Source organism: Salvelinus sp. IW2-2015, linkage group LG5 (genome assembly GCF_002910315.2).
Source record: "Salvelinus sp. IW2-2015 linkage group LG5, ASM291031v2, whole genome shotgun sequence".
NCBI classification, from domain to species: Eukaryota; Metazoa; Chordata; class Actinopteri; order Salmoniformes; family Salmonidae; genus Salvelinus; species Salvelinus sp. IW2-2015.
In genome coordinates this window covers 16,266,885-16,284,471 of record NC_036844.1, presented here as the reverse complement: position 1 = coordinate 16,284,471, position 17,587 = coordinate 16,266,885, and the positions used below count along the sequence as shown (strand labels likewise).

Below are 17,587 nucleotides of genomic sequence, written 5' to 3'. Positions count from 1 at the left end.
AACCACACACATGCTCAGAACACAGGCACGACACCCAAGGGATAGAGGGAAGGATAAAGGGAGGAAGAGAGCGAGTGAGAGAGAGAGAGAGAGACTATGCAGTAGTTAGTGGAAGCAGAGTGGTGATGAAGGACCAGTATTTACCGTATCTGCTGGCTAGCTAGCACTGTAGCATTGTGACTGAGATGCTGCTAGTGTTCCTTCCTCTTATCTTGGGAGGCTAAATGTCAGGCGGCCGCATCAGCAGCAGCAGCTCCTAGGCCTGCGTCTCTCCCTCCCTTCCTCCCTCTCTCTCATTCCGCCCCGACTCTCTCTTCCCCCCTGTCTCTCTCTCTGCCTCCTGACTCTCACTCTCTGTCTCTCTCTCTTCCCTCTCTTTCTCTCACGCTCTCTGGTTGTGCAGCTAGCTACAGAATCCCCTGTGCTGTATTCATCTCCTTCCAGCAGCAGTAGCAGCAGTAGTGTTCCGGGAGCTGTCCTTTTAGGGGGAAGCTGCCCTGCCTGCCGGGGGCTGGGCTTCCAGTGGGCTGACTGCCTGACTGACTGAAGGCTGGAGATGCTTGCTGTGGGGTTGGTCTGAGGCTGGATAGACCCCTCCTCCGATCCCTTCCTCCCCTCGGCAGCTCCCCTCCATGCAGCTGTGAAGCAGGCATAGTCGATTGGGTGGGGCTAATTGGGCAGTGCTTCATTGATACTGCTCTCTCTGTCACACACACAAGCAAGCAAACACCCAATGCTAATTGCTAGCATGCTAAAAGAGTATGCTGCCTGTGACTGCAGCAGGAGCAGCAGAATGGGTGGAACCTGTTTGACTGTAGACACATAGCCTACTATAGTTCTCAGTCAGAATGGGCGGAACCTGTTTAGTCCCTCCAGGATTCTGTGATTGCAATTCTTTTTCCAAAATCAAATTTGACCAATCACTGCACTTTTTCTGCATAAAACAGTCAAATCATCACAATTTCATCACATAAAACTGACCCATCACACACAGTACAAAATGAGGGCTCGCAATTTCAACCGAACATTTACCGCATAATATGGTTCAATCAAACCACACGACAACAAATGTTTCCATCTTCAGCGCATTTTCACAACAAATTGGACAACATGAGAGAAAAGAGAAACCTGCACACTGCTCTTGCTAGTATCACTGTTATTTACTAAGCTTTACGTATCAGCCTCAAGGACTTTGTCAGAGCTCAAATACGCGAGTGCCTTTTGAATTTTGAACAACATTTTTCATTGCATATTGCCAGGAAAAATGGCCAAATCAAGCATTTTTGGCCACAAATATGTGTGTGTGTGCAGGGTTTTTTCTGCATTGTGTTTTTATGGGCCGCAGTATTTATTTATTTTTTATAATTTTCGTGAGGAAAAATGTTTTCAGTCTATACTTAAATGACTAAAACCAGAAATAAAGTACACTACATGACCTAGACACCTGCTCGTCGAACATCTCATTCCAAAATCATGGGCATTAATATGGAGTTGGTTCCCCCTTTGCTGCTATAACAGCCTCCACTCTTCTGGGAAGGCTTTCAAGAAGATGTTGGAACATTGCTGCGGGGGCTTGCTCTTGCTTCCATTCAGCCACAAGAGCATTAGGGAAGTCTGCACTGATGTTGGGCGATTAGGCCTGGCTCGCAGTCGCCATTCCAATTCATCCCAAAGTTGTTGGATGGGGTTGAGGTCAGGGCTCTGTTCCGGCCAGTCAAGTTCTTCCACACCGATCTCGACAAACCATTTCTGTATGGACCTCACTTGTGCATGGGGGAATTGTCATGCTGAAACAGGAAAGGGCCATATTCCCCAAACTGTTGCCACAAAGTTGGAAGCACATAATTTTCCAGAATATCATTGTATGCTGTAGAGTTAAGATTTCCCTTAACTGGAAATAAGGGGCCTAGCCTGAACCAAGAAAAACAGCCCCAGACCTTTATTCCTCCTCCACCAAACTTTACAGTTGGCACTATGCATTGGGGCAGGTAGTGTTCTCCTGACATCCACCAAATTCAGATTTGTCTGTCGGACTGCCAGATGGTGAAGCGTGATTCATTACTCCAGAGAACGCATTTCTACTGCTCCAGAGTCCAATGGCGGCAAGCTTTACACCACTCCAGCCGATGCATGGCATTGCACATGGTGAACTTAGGCTTGTGTGCGGCTGCTCAGCCATGGAAACCCATTTCATGAAGCTCCCGACGAACAGTTATTGTGCTGACGTTGATTCCAGAGGCAGTTTGGAACTAGGCAGTGACTTTTTGAAAAGGTGGCATCCTATGCCATGTTGAAAGTCACTGAGCTCTTCAGTAAGGCCATTCTACTGCCAATGTTTGTCTATGAAGATTGCATGGCTGTGTGCCCGATTGTATACACCTGTCAGCAACGGGTGTCGCTGAAATAGCCAAATCCACTCATTTGAAGGGGTGTCCACATACTTTTGTATATATAGTGTCTATCATGCTATGTTATCATGTTATCCATTTAACATCACATATCAGCTTATGGCAAAATCAGGCGTTACATATTTTACAGTTACACATGGATAGAGATTGGATAGCAAGCCAGATGTGATGTGTTACAAGAACATGGTAGACCCCATAGACAAACACTATGACACACAGCAACACACACGTGGCTAAAATAGCCGAATCCACTAATTTGAAGGGGTGTCCACATACCTTTGTATATAATAATGCATTCGGAAAGTATTCAGACCCCTTCCCCATTTCCACATTTTGTTATGTTACAGCCTCACTCTAAAATGTATTGAATAATTTTTTTACTCATCAATCTACACACAATACACCATAATGACAAAGCGAAAACAGGTTTTTGAAATGTTTGCAAATGTATATATAAAAATAAAAAAAACGTATTTACATAAGTATTCAGACCCTTTGCTATGAGAATCGAATTTGAGCACAGGTGCATCCTGTTTCCATTGATCATACTTGAAATGTTTCTACAAATTGATTGTACATGATTTTAAAAGGCACACACCTGTCTATATAAGGTCCCACAGTTGACATGCATGTCAGAGCAAAAACCAAGCCATTAGGTCAAAGAAATTGTCCGTAGAGCGCCGAGACAGGATTGTGTCGAGGGACAGATCTGGAGAAGAATACCAAAACATTTCTGCAGAATTGAAGGTCCCCAAGAACACAGTGACTTCCATCATTCTTAAATGGAAGAAGTTTGGAACCACCAAGACTATTCCTAGAGCTGGCCACCTGGCCGAACTGAGAAATCGGGGAAGAAGGACCTTGGTCAGGGAGTTGACCAAGAACCAGATGGTCACTCTGACAGAGCTACAGAGTTCCTCTGTGGAGATGGGAGAACCTTCCAGAAGGACAACCATCTCTGCAGCACTCCACCAATAAGGCCTTTATGGTAGAATGGCCAGACAGAAGCCACTGCTCAGTAAAAGCAACATGTCAGCCCGCTTGGAGTTTGCCAAAAGGCACCTAAAGGACTCTCAGACCATGAGAATCAAGTTTCTCTGGTCTGTTGAAACCAAGATTGAACTCTTTAGCCTGAATGCCAAGTGTCACGTAGGGAGGAAACCTGGCACCATACCTACGATGAAGCATGGTGGTGGCAGCATTATGCTGTGGGAAGTTTTTCAGCGGCAGGGACTAGGAGACTAGTCAAGATCGAGGGAAAGATGAACAGAGCAATGTACAGAGAGATCCTTGATGAAAACCTACTCCAGAGCGCTCAGGACCTCAGACTGGGGCGAATGTTCACCTTCCAACAGGACAACTACCCTAAGCACACAGCCAAGAAAATGAAGGAGTGGCTTCGGTACAAGTGTCTGAATGTCCTTGAGTGGCCCAGCCAGAGCCAGGACTTGAACCCAATCGAACATCTAAGGAGAGACCTGAAAATAGCTATGCAGCGACACTCCCCATTCAACTTGGTCAGAGCTTGAAAGAATCTGCGGAGAATGGGAGAAACTCCCCAAATACAGGTGTGCCAAGCTTGTAGCATCATACCCACATTCGCAAAAAAAAAAAAAAAAACGGCCTCCCGGGTGGCGCAGTGGTCTAGGGCACTGCATCGCAGCGCTAGCTGTGCCACCAGAGTCTCTGGGTTCGCGCCCAGGCTCTGTCGCAGCCGGCCGCGACCGGGAGGTCCGTGGGGCGACGCACAATTGGCCTAGGGTCGTCCGGGTTAGGCCGGTAGGGATATCCTTGTCTCATCGCGCACCAGCGACTCCTGTGGCGGGCCGGGCGCAGTGCGCGCTAACCAAGGTCGCCAGGTGCACGGTGTTTCCTCCGACACATTGGTGCGGCTGGCATCCGGGTTGGATGCACGCTGTGTTAAGAAGCAGTGCGGCTTGGTTGGGTTGTGTTTCGGGGGACGCATGGCTTTCAACCTTCGTCTCTCCCGAGCCCGTACGGGAGTTGTAGCGATGAGACAAGATAGTAACTACTAACTACTAACAAGGCTGTATCGTAACAAAATTTGGAAAAAGTCAAAGGGTCTGAATACCTCCCCAATGCACTATATGGCTATATATCAATCTAGAACAGGATTATCTATTTTGGATGTAATTTGAATGGAGTTCATGGAGATGGAGAGAGATAGACTACGAAAGAGTGCTCACGAGGGCACTGATTTAACGCAATGATATTCGAGTGATAGGCTGTTTTAAAACTCTGCAGCTGCAATTTAAATATAATAATCTTTACAAAATAAGGTGACCCCCGAAAGCCAAATGGAGATGGGTAAATTAGACCTTCTTTCGGTCTTTAAATTACTGTAGCGTAGACTATGCTGCAACAAATGCAGGCCTACCTGTCACAAAAAAAAGGTTACCATGATGAGATGATAGGTCTACATGCATTGTGAACTGTGGATAATATGTGTGAAATGCTTGATAATGTACGTGATATCAACAGAGAAGTATATTTTCTGTATGATTTAAATATTGACTGGCTGCCCACTCAAGAAAAAACTTTAAACTGTAACCAGTGCCTGCAACCTGGATCAGGTTATCAGTCAACCTACCGGGGTAGTTACAAAAAGCACAGAAATTAAATCATCAACATGTATTGATCACATCTTCACTAATGCTGCAGAGATTTGCTTTAAAGCAGTATCCAAATCCATAGGATATAGTGATCACAATATAATAGCTTTATCTAGGAAAACCAAAGTTCCAAAGGTTGGGCCTAATAAAGTGTATAATAGGTCATACAATAAGTTTTGTAGTGATTCAAATGTTGATGATGTAAAGAATACTTGCCGGTGTGTGGTGTGTAATGAGGAGCAACCAGACGCTGCACTTAACGCATTTATGATACTACTTATTCCAGTTACTAATAAGCACGCACCCATTAAGAAAATTACTGTAAAAACTGTTAAATCTCCTTGGATTGATGAGGAATTGAAAAATGGTATGGTTTAGAGGAATGAGGCAAACGGTAAGGCAATCAAGTCTGGCAGCCCAATTGATTGGCAAACGTATTGCAAATTAAGAAATAAAAATAAACTATACTATGAAAGAAACATAAATTATATAAAGCATTATAAAAAGCTTTAGGGCACCTTAAATTACATTTTGGGAAAAAAAGACAACTCGGCTCCTTCATTCATTGAATCAGATGGCTCATTCATCACAAAGCCCACTGCTTTTTCCAACTACTTGAATGACTTTTTCATTGGCAGCAACAAACGTTGACACTACACATCCAAGTATATCTGACCAAATTATGAAAGACAAGAATTGTACTTCTGAATTCCGTAAAGTCAGTGTGGAAGAGGTGAAAAATGATTGTTGTCTATCAACAATGACAAGCCACCAGGGTCTGACAATCTGGATGGAAAATTACTGAGGATAATAGCAGATGATATTGCCACATCTTCAATTTAAGCCTACTAGAGAGTGTGTGCCCTCAGGCCTGGAGGTAAGTAAAGTCATTCTGCTACCCAAGAATAGTAAAGCCCCCTTCACTGGCTCAAATAGCCAACAAATCAGCCTGTTACCAACCCTTAGTACACTTCTGGAAAAAATTGTTTTTGACCAGATACAATGCTATTTCACAGTAAACAAATTGACAACAGAATTTCAGCACGCTTATAGGGAAGGACACTCAACAAGCACAGCACTTACACAAATGACTGATGATTGGCTGAGAGAAATTGATGCTGTCTTGTTAGACTTCAGTGCAGCTTTTGACATTATCAATCATAGTCTGCTGCTGGAAAAACGTATGTGTTAGGCTTTATACCCCCTGCTATAATGTGGATAAAGAGTTACTTGTGTAACAGAACACAGATGGTGTTCTTTAATGGAAGCCTCTCAAATATAATCCAGTTAGAATCAGGAATTCCCCATGGTAGCTGTTTAGGCCCCTTGCTTTTTTCAATTTTTACGAACGACATGCCACTGACTTTGAGTAAAGCCAGAGTGTCTATGTATGCGGATGACTCAACACTATACACGTCAGCTACTACAGTGACTGAAATGACTGCAACACTCAACAAAGAGCTGCAGTTAGTTTCAGAATGGGTGGCAAGGAATAAGTTATCCCTAAATATTTCTAAAACTAAAAGCATTGTATTTAGAACAAAACACTCACCAAACCATAAACCTCAAATAAATCCTGTAATAAATCATGTGGAAATTGAGCAAGTTGAGATGTCTAAACTGCTTGGAGTAACCCTAGATTGTAAACTGACATGGTCAAGACATATTGATGCAGTAGTAGCTAAGATGGGGAGAAGTCTGTCTATAATAAAGCAATGCTCTGCCTTCTTAACAACACTATCAACAACGCAGGTCCTACAGGCCCTAGTTTTGTCACACCTTGACTACTGTTCAGTCATGTGGTCAGGTGCCACAAAAAAGGACTTAGGAAAATTGCAATTGGCTCAGAACAGGGCAGCACGGCTGGCCCTTGGATGTACACAGAGAGCTAATATTAATAATATGCATGTCAATCTCTCCTGGCTCAAAGTGAAGGAGAGATTGACTTCATCCCTACTTGTATTTATGAGAGGTATTTACATGTTGAATGCACACCCATGCATACCTCACAAGACATGCCACAAGTGGTCTCTTCACAATCCCCAAGTCCAGAACAGACTGTGGGAGGCACACAGTACTACATAGAGCCATGACTACATTGATTTTAAAAGACATAACAAAAACACCTTATGGAACAGTGGGGACTGTGAAGCAACACACACACGCACACGCACACGCACACGCACACGCACTATACATACACATGGATCTGTCTCTTATACACATCTAGATGTGTATAAGAGACAGGACACACACACACACACACACACACACACACACACACACACACACACACACACACACACACACACACACACACACACACACACACACACACACACACACACACACACACACACACACACACACACACACACACACACACACACACACACACACACACACACACGCACACGCACACGCACACGCACACGCACTATACATACACATGGATTTAGTACTGTAGATGTGTGGTAGTGGTGGAGTAGAGGCCTGAGGGCCTACTTGTAATGTTTTAAAATTGTATAAACTGCTTAATTTTGCTGGACCCCAGGAAGAGTAGCTGCTGCTTTGGCAGCATCTAATGGGGATCAAAAATAAATACAAATACAAACTGTGATCCATACTGAGATGGGCTGTCTGTGCCCACCCTGCGCGTTGATGATTCATCATGCAGAGGCCGTAGAGATGCCAGATTTCGACATTGCATATAATGTAATAGTTCCATTTCACGCCATGCTGTTCATATAAATAATGTATTATAATTTCCGGTTTCTCGCTGTTATTTATCCCGGGAAAAGGGAAGTGTTTTGGGTGGTAAATCCTGGTAAATCTCGGTAACCGGGTTCTCACCATTCAACCCTAGCGCACACACCTCATAACTGTATATCATATTGCAGTCAATGTAGTCCATTACTTACACTGTCTAGTGTTTCCAGATCAGTGGGTGCCCACTGCTGTTAGAGCCTAAAATTACTTACACTGTCTAGTGTTTCCAGATTTCTATCATTACTTACAATATGAGTGAAATAGTTTTCCTTACAAATAAAGTATAATTAAGTATGTTAAAAAGCAACTTTTCTGTGTTGGAATGGTGTGGGCGTATATCGTTCATAAAAATATGAATGTGAGTAGACCGCTCATTGGCCAGCTCATCCTCGTCTAGACCATTGATTGGTCAGCTCATCCTCCTCAGGAGTATGTCATCATATTCTATTAGGAAATAGTACGTCTTTTTTAACAGTCTGTTTGAGATACAAGTTTGAGGTGGAGTTTTTTAAGTGTTTTTTTTCTTCTCTAAAATGTATGCTTTGGCCACAAATACAAGTGTAGCACGAGTCAACAACATTATTTTGGTTTGAGGTAACAGAATATTAACTTTTAAAAGTGAGATTTTCACTGGACAGTTACTTTAATCCGATTAGTCAGATTTGAGATAATTCAGGAAGGCCCTAGATTTCTATGGTGTCATAATTTTTGCACACATTGCTTCTGCGGTGACAGAGACCGCTCTTGCTTTAGATCTTTCTTATTAGATTCATATGGATGAGATTCTACATAGACATTTGTATTGATGAATTTGACTGAAACATCTGGTGGTATTACTGAAATGGGTCTGCTTTTACAGCTCTCTCACTCTGAGGGGTCATTTCAGTCATTAACAGCTCAGAGAGAGGAAGAGGCAGTTGCCAAGGCAATGTAACTAGAAACACTTCCTAAGTTGTGTTGATTTGTGGGCCATGTTTCACAGCCATTTGGACAAGCAGTAGTTAAGGACTTCTACATTCGGACGGCGCCTTCCTCTGTGCCCTCTATGGACATCATCATCATCACATCATCAGTCATGTCAATACTGACTAGTCACCCCTGCATTGCTACTGGGAAAAATCTGTGACTTCTTGTTTAAAGAATGTTATTTCTCTCTCATTGACTTAGACATTGAGTAATATATACAGTGTTGCATAGGCCTACATAATTTGACCCTTTAACATACCATTGCAGTATATCACAATGTAAATTCTGCAGTACATTTTCCATAAATCCATTCTGCGTTGGAGTGGGTGGGTACTAGAGATGCAGTGTGTACCTGAGATCTTGTCTAAATCTGTTACATTATTAAAGCAGTCTTCATTCAACAAGCCTAGAAACTTGTGATGTGGGAGAAAAGAAAGATAGTTACATATCGGATATTACTTCTGATGATATATCGTATCTTATCGTTTTGACAATTTCGCAATATTAGTTTTGCGCTAGTTGGCTGTACCACCTGCACCAAAACTCTAGTATTTTTTCCTTCATAGCTTGTTCTCCATCATCTTTTTAAATAAGGAGCCAATTTGTTTACAACACTTATTTCCATGACTAATCAAAAATAATTTACTCATGGCTCTCGGTTGTCCGTCTGCAGCAGACATATAGTGGCTTCAGAAAGTATTCACACCACTTGACTGTTTCCACATTTTGTTGTGTTACAGCCTGAATTTAAAATAGATAAAATTATATATATGTTTTTCACTGGCCTACACACAATACCGCATAATGTCAAAGTGGAATTATGTTTTTTGATTTTTCTGTAAACAAATTAATAAAAAATTAAAAGCTGAAACGTCTTGAGTCAATGAGTATTCAACCCCTTTGTTATGTCAAGCCTAAATTAGTTATGTCAAGCACAAATGAGTAAACATTTTCTTAACAAGTCACATAATAAGTTGCATGGACTCAGTTGCATTTTTGAATGACTACCTCATCTCTGTACCACACACATACATATTATCTGTAAGGTCCATCAGTCGAGCAGTGAATTTCAAATTTAGATTCAACCACAAAGACCAGGGAGGTTTTCCAATGCCTCGCAAAGTGCACGTATTGGTAGATGGGTAAAAAAAACAGACATCGAATATCCCTTTCAACATGGTGTAGTTATTATTTACACTGGATGGTGTATCAATGCACCCAGTCACTACAAAGATACAGGCGTCCTTCCTAACTCAGTGGCCGGAGAGAAAAGAAACTGCCTCAGGAGTTTCACCATGAGGCCAATGGTAACTTTAAAACAGAGTTTAATGGCTGTGATAGAAGAAAACTGAGGATGGATCAACAACATTGTAGTTACTCAACAATACGAACCTAATTACACAGAGTGAAAAGTTGGAAGCCTGTACAGAATTAAAATATTCCAAAACATGCATCCTGTTTGCAACAAGGCACTAAAGTAATACTGCAATTAACTTTTTGTCCTGAATACAAAGTGTTGTTTGGGGCAAATCCAATACAAAACTGAGTACCATTCTCCATATTTTCAAGCATAGTGGTGGCTGCATCATGTTATGGGTATGCTTGTAATAGTTAAGGACTGGGGAGATTTTCAGGACACAAAAGAAAAGCACAGACAAAATCTTAGAGAAAAACCTGGTTCAGTCTGCTTTCCACCAGACACTGGGAGATTAATTCACCTTTCAGCAGGACAATAACCTAAAACACAACGCCAAATCTACACTGGAGATGCTTACCAAGAAAACAATGAATGTTCCTGAGTGGCCGAGTTACAGTTTTGACTTAAATCTACTTGAAAATCTAAGGCAAGACCTGAAAATGTTTGTATAGCAAAGCTTGAAGAATTCTGAAAAGATAAATGGGCAAATGTTGCACAAGCCAGGCATGGAAAGCTCTATGTAATACATTTTGAATTCAGGGTGTAACACAATAAAATGTGGAATAAGTCAAGGGGTATGAATACTTGCTGAAGGCACTGTATGGTGAGCAATATGTTTGGAACATCGAATCGCAACACATATAGAATCGTGAGAATCGCAATACATATCATATTGGCACCGAAGTATCGTGACAATATCGTATCTTGAGGTCCCTGGCAATTCTCAGCCCTAGTTGTTAGGTAGGTAGTTATATATTTAAACTGACCTTTCAATTACTTAGCCTATGTGCCAGCAATGAGCTCTCTGCTCTGCCTCCAATTTGATTATGGGTTGGCTCAGTCTGTTCAGATCTGGATCAAGTCTGCTTTGATTAATACCGACACAAACCTTGCTGCCCAGCTGAACTCAGTGCCCTGGCTGGCTACATCAATGATGAATATAAACGCTGGATTGCTGATGCTATGTATTGGCCATTGAGATGCTTTGAAGCCACCGGTCAGTCATATTGGCACTCCCCAGTAGGAGCAGTCCTCCATAGGAATAAATGTATTCTGCAGTATTTCAATTAAATTCTTCAAGGACAAAATTGCATGTATTCAAGTATTTTTGTTGTTTTAGTGGGGACAGTAACATTAGCAATCTCAAAAAAGTATACTTAAAGGAAAATGTTTATATACACATTATACATACAGTTCCAGTCAAGTTTGGACACACCTACTCATTCAAGGGTTTTTCTTTATTTTTACTATGTTCCACAATGTAGAACAATAGTGAAGACATCAAAACAAGGAAATAACACATTTGGAATCATGTAGTAACCAAAAAAGTGTCAAACAAATCAAAATATAGTTTATATTTGAGATTCTTCAAAGTAGCCACCCTTTGCCTTGATGACAGCTTTGCACACTCTTGGCATTCTCTCAACCAGCTTCACCTAGATTGCTTTTCCCACATATGCTGAACACTTGTTGGCTGCTTTTCCTTCACTCTGTGGTCCAACTCATCCCAAACCATCTCAACTGGGTTGAGGTCAGGTGATTGTGGAGGCCAGGTCATCTGATGCAGTACTCCATCACTCTCCTTCTTGGTCAAATAGACCTTACACAGCCTGGAGATGTGTTCGGTCATTGTCCTGTTGAAAAACAAATGATAGTCCCACAAAGTGCAAACCAGATGGGATGTGGTAACCATGCTGGTTAAGTGTGCCTTGAATTCTAAATAAATCACAGACAGTGTCACCAGCAACGCACCCCCACACCATCACACCTCCTCCTCCATGCTTCACGGTGGGAACCACACATGCGGAGATCATCCATTCATCTACTCTGCGTCTCCCAAAGACATAGCGGTTGAAGCCAAAAATTTGGACTCATCAGACCAAAGGACAGATTTACACCGGTCTAATGTCCATTGCTCATGTTTCTTGGCCCAAGCAAGTCTCTTATTCTTATTGGTGTCCTTTAGTAGTGGTTTCTTTGCAGCAATTCAACCATGAAGGCCTGATTCACGCAGTCTCCTCTGAACAGTTGATGTTGAGAGGTGTATGTTACTTTAACTCTGTGAAGCATTTATTTGGGCTACAATTTCTGAGGCTAGTAACCAGTGGTGTAAAGTACTTATTCAGTAAAAATACGTTTTTTGGGTATCTGTACTGTACATTTTTGGCAACTTTTACTTTTACTTCACTATAGTCCTAAAGAAAATAATGTACTTTTTACTCCATTTTCCAATTCACACACTTATCAAGAGAACATTACTAAACACAAAAATTTAATCAATAAAAAAAACAAGAAATTTGTGCCGTCTGGTTTGTTTATTATAAGGAACTTGACATGGTTTATACTTTTCTTTTTAATTTTGATACTAAGTACATTTTAGCAATTCCATTTACTTTTTATACTTAAGTATTTTCAAAACCAAATACTTTTAGACTTTTACTCAAGTAGTATTTAACTGGGTGACTTTCACTTGAGTCATTTTCTATTATGGTATCTTTACTTTTACTCAAGTATGACAGTTGAGTACTTTTTCCAACACTGCTGGTAACGCCAATGAACTTATCCTCTGCAGCAGAGGTAACTCTGGGTCTTCCTTTCCTGTGGCGGTCCTCATGAGAGCGAGTTTCATCTTAGCGATTTATGGTTTTTGCGACTGCACTTGCAGAAACTTTCAAAGTTCTTGAAATGTTCCAGATTGACTGACCTTCATGTCAATCATGTATTTTTTTTTAAATTATATATATATATATATATATATATATATATATATATATATATATATATATATATATATATCTGTTTAGCTCACATAATATAATTTAAAAGTATACATTAAGGTGTCTGTAATAGAATAAATGTGGCAAAAACAAACGTAGACATTAATAAATGCATTTATATAGCTTCCCCCAAAAAATTTAAATGGTGGGGGAGTGCCAAGATGGAGGCAAGATGGCTTCAACACAGCGCACCGTATTAGTCATCTAGCGTATATATAAATCCTTGGGCTACACCCAGAATGCATGAGACTTGTTAGAGGAGTGGTGGGGCTTGGTAATAAAGGGGGGGGGGGGGGGGTTAAAGTAGGATACAGACGGATTGTGCAAAGGAGGGGGGGGGGACAAACACTCAATCCATTGCTTAATTAACCCAACATTTTATGGGTAACTCCTTCCTGTTCCTTTCTGTCACCATACTGTGTATCTCATTGTGGAATAGAGGAATCGTGTCGGCCCTGTACATTTTGTCCTCCCTCTATGTAAACGGGGCTGTACTTTTAGCTGTCTCCTGGAGAGGATAATGGATTTATGGAGGATGCCTGAGAGATAGAGAGAGAAACAGCTGAAAGAGGTCTGCTCTGCCTGGGTCAAACTCAATTAGGGAGGATGGAGACCTCAGCCAAAACAGACTGTGACGAAAATCACTTTAGGAACCCTTCGCCAAAACAATATGAATTTCCTGGGGATGAGTTTAATGGGATCTAATAGGATTGCAATGTACTGAATTTGAATGGGATATGTTAACCCTGTGATTTTGTCTTTATGCATTTGAATAACACACATTAGTGATGCAAATTACGACCCTGGCACTACACTGTCATTAGCCTTTATTGTTAATTCGCCGTTGTTCCAGTTGGCATCCACATTGTTCTTATCATGAGGACTATCATTGCGGGGGCTGTGCCCGGGGCTCGCACAGTGGAGGTGTTGCCATGGGGATGGTGTCCGGAAAGATGTCTGTTCCCTTTTAGCGGGAGCCCTCCTTAAAGACACACAGAAGGTCATTTCTCACCCAGGGTCCACTCCTGCCATGCCCTGTCCAACACAGAGGGTCGCCAGGCAACAAGCAACAGGGCTACAGCAGCCCTCTCTGTCACAAGATACAGAAAAGTATGTGGACAACCCTTCAAATCAGTGGATTCAACTATCTCAGCCACACCCAAAAATCAAGCACACAGCTTTGAAATTTCCATAGACAAACATTGGCAGTAGATTGGCATTACTGAAGAGCTCAGTGACTTTCAAAGGGGCACCGTCATAGGATGTCACCTTTCCAACAAGTCAGTTCGTCAAATTTCTGCCCTGCTAGAGCTACCCGGTCAACTGTAAGTTCTGTTATTATGAAGTGGAAATGTCTAGGAGCAACAACAGCTCAGCCGCGAAGTGGGAGGTCACACAAGCTCACAGAATGGGACCACCGAGTGCTAAAGCGTGTGGGTCCCGTGTGGCTCAGTTGGTAGAGCATGGCGCTTGCAACGCCAGGGTTGTGGGTTCATTCCCCACGGGGGGACCAGGATGAATATGTATGAACTTTCCAATTTGTAAGTCGCTCTGGATAAGAGCGTCTGCTAAATGACTTAAAAATGTTTTTAAAAAAAATAAAAAAAATGTTTAAAAATCACTAACTACCGAGTTCCAAACTGCCTCTGGAATCAACGTCTGCACAATAACTGTTTCTCGGGAGCTTCATGAAATTGGTTTCCATGGCCGAGCAGCTGCACACAAGCCATGCGCAATGCCAAGCGTTGGCTGGAGTTGTGTAAAGCTCACCGCCATTGGACTATGGAGCAGTGGAAACATGACTGATGACTCACGCTTCACCATCTGGCAGGCTGACGGATGAATCTGGGTTTCGCGGATGCCAGGAGAATGCTACCTGCTGCAATGCATAGCACAACTGTAAAGTTTGGTGGAGGAGGAATAATGGTCTGGGGCTGTTTTCATGGTTCGGGCTAGGCCCCTTAGTTCCAGTGAAGGGAAATCTTAATGCTACAGCATACAATGACATTCTAGATGATTATGTGCTTCCAAATTTGTGGCAACAGTTTGGGGAAGGCCCTTTCCTGTCTCAGCATGACAATGCCCCCATGCACAAAGCAAGGTCCATAAAGAATTGGTTTGTTGAGACTTGTGTGGAAGAACTTGACTGGCCGGCACAGAGCCCTGACCTCAACCCCATCGAGCACCTTTGGGATGAATTGGAATACCGACTGCGAGCCAGGCCTAATCGCCCAACATCAGTGCCCGACCTCACTAATGCTATTGTGGCTGAATGGAAGCAAGTCCCCTCAGTAATGTTCCAACATCTAGTGGAAAGCCTTCCCAGAAGAGTGGAAGCTGTTATAGCAGCAAAGGTGGAACCAACTCCATATTAATGCCCATGATTTTGGAAAGAGATGTTTAAGCAGGTGTCCACATACTTTTGTATGTAGTGTATCACCATACTAGCAACCCAAACACTGTCACTATAACACATCCCCACACTGTTAACCCAGCCTCAGTCATAACTTAATCCCAATCTAGCAACCCAGTCTGCGTCATAACAAATCACCACAATGGCATCGATCCCAGTCACTGTCACAGTACACTACCAATCTGGCAACCCAGTCACTGACATATAATATACCCAATCTGGCAACTGATTCCTAAGTGGCAAATATAACTCCTAACCTCTCTACCATGCTGGCTGATATGTGGTGAGCGTTCTGGCACAAAATGGTTACCGTGCATCACCCAAGTGGGTGCCACAATGGATCAGGTGAGCTTCCCCCTAACTATGTAAAAAGCTTTGATTACCTCAGTAGGTAGAAAGTTGCTATATAAATCTAATTAATATATACATGCAACTGCCAAAATAAAGAAATACTTGAGTAAATGAGGGATACAAAGTATATTGAAAGCAGCAATTAACATCCCATCATGCTTAGGGTCATTTGGTATTTTATTAGGATCACCATTAGCTGCTGCAAAAGCAGCAGCTACTCTTCCTGGGGTCCATAAAAATCATGACATAATACAGAACATTAATAGAAAAGAACAGCTCAAGGACAGAACTACATGTTTTTAAAGGCACACGTAGCCTACATATTAATACATACACACAAACTATATAGGTCAAATAAGAGGCGTTGTGCCGTGAGGTGTTGCTTTATCTGTTTTTTGAAACCAGGTTTGCTGTTTATTTGAGCAATATGAGATGGAACAGAGTTCCATGCAATAATAGCTCCATATAATACTGTACGCTTTCTTGAATATGCATCCATACACATTAGGGTCAGGTATAAAACGCCCAGTTGCCCATTATTTTGGCTAACATGGCTAGAAGAATAAATCTCAGTAAATTGGAAAGAGGGGTCTCAAAAGAGGATAGGGGATTTAAAGGGTGTACGTGCCAAGGCACATTGAAGCTGTTCTGTCAGTTCATGGTGGCCCAACTCCCTATTAAGTTTATCCTTTGTTTTGGCAGTTACCTGTATACAATCCAGCATGTCATAACACATAGAAAACCAGTCGCTGTCACTTTAACACATCCCCACTCTAACAACCCAGCCTCTGGTGACTCATCATCCATTACATTTCACACAGCTGGAATGGGAAAGCATTCCTCCTGCACAAGGACCATGGAGTTACGAAATGATAGGTGCACACAACAATGTGTATGTGTTAACAGGTTATGCACATACACATATGCATACAGTACATACACAATAGTGAACCACATTCAATTACCATGAGAGCATAAAGATACTGGACAGACGTGACAGCTGATCATCAAGTCATATGGATGCCAGAAAGCATGTTCCGGGATTTAGGCCTATGTGTGTTGGCCAATGACAAGCCAATATTGTGTGTACAGTAAGTACCCATCTCTGCCTTCTCTACCTCACATCTCCATTAGGTGAAATTGATTTGGAACAAGTGAAGCTTGCAACAGCAAGCAGCCATTACGGTCTGTCAGTTTCCCTTTACCAATCTGTCCCTATCGTGCTAGTGGGCCTGTTGCCAGGACAACGGCTTTTGCACCTTCACCCCTGGGACCAGGGTGAGCCCCAGAGGACTTCCTCCCCTTCCTCTGTTCTCCTCTGCTCTTCTTTTCACCTCCATATCTTACACATTAACCTGACTGCACAATACATAGTGGCACGACAAACCGCACAACATCTTCTATGCATGACAGCTTGCCATAAAGACCTATTTGCCATACAGGAACGAAACATAAACTCGCTAGTCTATACAATAGACATACTCTGAGAACAAATATTGTGATCAAAATAAATGCAGTAAAGAGTATGATAAATCACTACCTTGAAGGCCCAAACTGAGGGTTATCGGGATAGATGGAGACTGATCAAAAACACAAATATGGTGTAATATGCTGTACTCTGGAGAATAGATGGCCCATAACAAAACACCTTTTAGTGATTGAGCGCTGTCTGGGCTAGTTGTGTGGAGGAGAGAGGAGAAAGTCCAGACTCACCAGTGTTCTGTACTGCTGTTTCTCCTGGCGAAGGGTAGCCACCTCAAGCTTTAGGGCTCGGTTTCTATCCTCCAGAAGGCGGAAGAGGCTGACGTTGTGGGATGAAAGAACTGTGGAGTGCAGGGGAGTAACCTCATGTC

At 42.3% G+C, this 17,587-nt stretch overlaps 1 protein-coding gene across 1 annotated transcript in view; it reads right to left on the bottom strand.

Moving 5' to 3' along the window:
- rimbp2a (RIMS binding protein 2a) overlaps window positions 1–17,587 on the bottom strand; it is a 93,495-nt gene extending 75,908 nt beyond the window's left edge. Inside the window, exon 1 of the mRNA XM_070443578.1 lies at window positions 17,448–17,587. The gene's annotated coding sequence lies outside the window, so the exon portion shown is untranslated. The remainder of the gene's footprint in view (window positions 1–17,447) is intronic.